General features: G+C 36.8%; 1 pseudogene; it reads left to right on the plus strand.

Moving 5' to 3' along the window:
* The first annotated feature begins 1,051 nt into the window (after positions 1-1,051).
* LOC116898439 lies at positions 1,052-1,542 on the plus strand (annotated as a pseudogene).
* The last annotated feature ends 2,287 nt before the right edge of the window (positions 1,543-3,829 follow it).

Below are 3,829 nucleotides of genomic sequence, written 5' to 3' on the forward strand. Positions count from 1 at the left end.
CAGATGTTGCTTTATGCAGCTGTAGATGCCCAAACCAGGTATTATTTACTATTTCACCTGAAAATTATTATTTATGAATTAAATATGGGATAATGAAGATATCTACTTGGTAAATAAATGGATTTGGAAGGAGGCAAGACACATCAACTATAAATTTAGGAAATGCACATCTCCTTTCAAACAGTAAATTATAACCAAGCTGTTCTGTATCATTACAGATTTTATAGCACTGAATTCTAATAAGGAAGGTGAGAATTCTCCAAATGGAGAATTAATATTCAAATTATATGTCATATCTTTATTCTTTCTTTAGTAAACTCTAAGTTCTGTTACCTCTTCTGAGAAGAATATACCATTAACTAAACACTGGACAGTCATCTTGACCTTAAGTATAATATTTGTCTTATATATAAGTGCCAATTGTTTTCAATTTCTCAACCATAATTTTTTTCTGGACTCAGAACAAACACTTAGCATTTGTCTTGTAGCTTACTCATATCCTATTATTTAGCTAACATCTTTATGAATCATTGAGTCAGTCAAATACCACTGTTCGTTTTAACTTTAGGACTCCTCAAGTCATACCAATGTGCATCTAATACTGAGAGATTATTTTGTATATGGTAGGTAAATTAAATGTTACTGTGGCAGAAATTTTCTACATGTAATAATATTTTCAAATTACAAATTTTAAGATAATCATTCTTAATGACTATTCCATAAAACACCCCTTTTCTAAAACAAGAAGTCTATGGAAAATGTTAGATTGCAATTGAACGCAGATAATTCTCTTATTTTATTGATGATAGGTAGAATGTCTAGGAAATGTGGTATGCATTGCTGCAGTTAAGATGGCTGTGACTTGGATTTCCAACTGTTCCTAACAGAGCTTAAGACGCCATTAAATTGGAAAGTAATCCCAGAGCATACACATGATATTTGACATAGGAATAGAAATCGTTGTTTTAGTGGTAAGCAAAAGCTGAAATAATATTCTAAAATCAGCTGTGTCCTTTCGGTCACTGCAGGTATCTTCCAGTAACTCGCCAAAATGACGAACACAAAAGGAAAGAGTTGAGGCACTCGGTACATGCTCTCTAGGCCCTTTAGGACACATGGAGTTGTTCCTTTGGTAACGTATATGCGACTGTACAAGAAGGGAGATATTGTAGACATCACAGGAATGGGCACTGTTCACAAAGGTTAAGTGTTATTAGCAAAACAGGAAGAGTCTACAATGTCACCCAGCATGCCGTGGGCATCATTGTAAACAAGCAAGTTAAAGGCAAGATTCTGGCCAAGAGGATCAATGTGCAGATTGAGCACATCAAGCACTCAAAGAGCAGAGACAGCTTCTTGAAGCGGGTGAAGGAGAATGATCAGAAGAAAAAGGCAGCTAAAGAAAAGGGCACCTGGGTTCAGCTGAAGCTCCAGCCTGCACCACTCAGAGAAGCCCAGTTTGTGAGGACTAACGGAAAGGAGCCTGAGCTGCTAGAGCCCATTCCATATGAATTCATGACCCAATGTACAAAACGGAAATAAAGGACCTGGACTGCAACGTGTTTTCCTTAAAAATCAATCCATCAATCAATCAATCTGCATGTAAGCACCTCAGCTGTTTTAAGTGGACTGATAACAGACGGCATGGCGATTGAAGAAAGAGGTTCAATAAGTTAGAGATACTAAATTCAGACCATGGGATTTCAGAATAATATTTTCTAGTCTCTTTTTATTGACATTAGAAGTTCTGGCTTACAAATTTTACTTCTCAATATCAAACCACTTGAATAAACCCCTGTTATAATTAAATATGGGCTATTGTGGGAAACACTGGAGAAATTCGTGGTTTTTAAGAAGTGTGATCCCCATGAAATACACAGAGTCCATCTCTGCAATGCCACTAATTCATGACTTCCTCAGACCTTTGTCAACAACAGTATTAAATTGACATTGAATATTCTCATATAATTGTTTAGTCCACCATTTCATCTTACTTTTCTGTGTTCAGAAACAGGAAAGTTTCTTGTTTCTTTTGTTTTTCTAATAAAATATACTGATAAAAGGAAGCTGTTTGGTTTGGGTAAAGGGTTTGTTTGGTTATAAGTCTAGGACACAGCTCACCAATGATAGAATTCAAGGCAGAAACTCAAAGCAGGATGTGGAGATAGGCCTCACTGTTACTTACCACAGAATTTCCTATCTCCATAGGGAACCATTTTATAGTCAACCAATAATGCAAGAAACTCTAAAGATGCCCATGGTTATCTGACAAGAAACTTCACTCTTCTTAGGCATGGCTCTCCTCTCCTCTACCCTCTCCTGTCATGGCAGACCGCCTTCTCATCATTCTCAATCATTTCCAAGCCCAGGAATTTTTCAAGTTCCACATCTTTCTGCCCTGCCCAGCTTTTGGGTGCCAGTATTTATTTACCAGTGAAAGCTAACTGGGGCCTGGTTCCCAGAATCTACCTGCATGCACTCTTATACAAATAGCTCTGGGGGAATGTGATTAGTGTTCGTAATACAAGCTGCTACAAAAGCTAAATAAAAAGTTGGGGAAGGGCTGGAAACATGGCTCAGAAGTTATCTATGCTCTTTCAGAAGAACCAGGGTCAAGTCCCAATATCCACAAGGAATCAGACCAGTATATGTACCTTTAAATCCAGGGGATCCATCACCGTCTTCTGGCCTCTACAAAGATTGTACCCAATAGTGCACAAAAATGCATGCAGGCAAAATGCCAATATACATAAAAATAAATAAATCTTTAAAATCTGGCTTAGAACATGGAGTAAGCCAGGAATTCTCTATGGTACATAATTTTTAAAATATTCATAACTCAGTGATATGAAAATATAAGATTTACTCTGATTTTTAAAAATCAAGATTGATTCAGAAATTATAATACAAATAAACTATAAAAATTTAAACCTGAACTATCCCAACCCAATCTACTGCTGGTTCCAATAAAATTTTATTTTTGAAAACAAAAATTGGGCCAATGACTGTCTTGATCAGTAGGTCTTTGATGTTTAAATTCCCCCTATGAAAGCCACATCTTGGTTGAATAAATGCTTCATTATAATTGGAACAGTTTTGTTAGAAGTTTAGCTCGTGTGGTTGTGCATTTTAATTCTTTTTTCTCTTTTTCTGCTTTTTCCTTTTATTGAAAATAGATTCTTTTCTCATAAATATATCCTGATTATAATTCCCCCTCCCTCTACTCTTCCTCATTTCTCCCCATTTGATTTCTACTCCAAATCCATGTTCTTTCTGTTTCTTGTTAGAAAAGAGCAGACTTCTAATAGGTAACAACTAAACATGGAAAAAAATAAGGTTTATTAAGAAGTAGTAAAACGTATCAATGTTTGACACAACAACCTAAGAGGAGGAAAAGAGTCCCAATACCAGACACAAAACTCAAAGACCCACTCGTTCTCACTCTCAGGAGTGCCATAAAAACACAAAGCTAAAAGATATAACATATATGCACAGGACATTGTGCAGACTTCGGAAGGTTCTGTGCCTTGTGCTTCAGTCTCCATGAGTGCACATATGCTTTGCTTAATTGATTCAGAGGGCCTTCTTCTCCTGGTGTCCTCTCTCGCTTCTCACTCCCATACTCTTTCCAGATCTTTTTCTGTGAGTTTCCCTGAGCTCTGAAATGCGGGTGTTGATGGAAACTTCCCATTTAGACTGTCTCTGTGTAATATCTAGCTATGCATCTCTGTGTCTATTCCTGCCTGCTGCCAGAGGAAGCTTCTTTGATGATAACTGAGTAAGGCTGAATAACTGATCTGTGAGTATAGCAGAATATGATTAGGAGTCT

This window comes from Rattus rattus, chromosome 4 (genome assembly GCF_011064425.1).
Source record: "Rattus rattus isolate New Zealand chromosome 4, Rrattus_CSIRO_v1, whole genome shotgun sequence".
Classification (NCBI taxonomy): domain Eukaryota; kingdom Metazoa; phylum Chordata; class Mammalia; order Rodentia; family Muridae; genus Rattus; species Rattus rattus.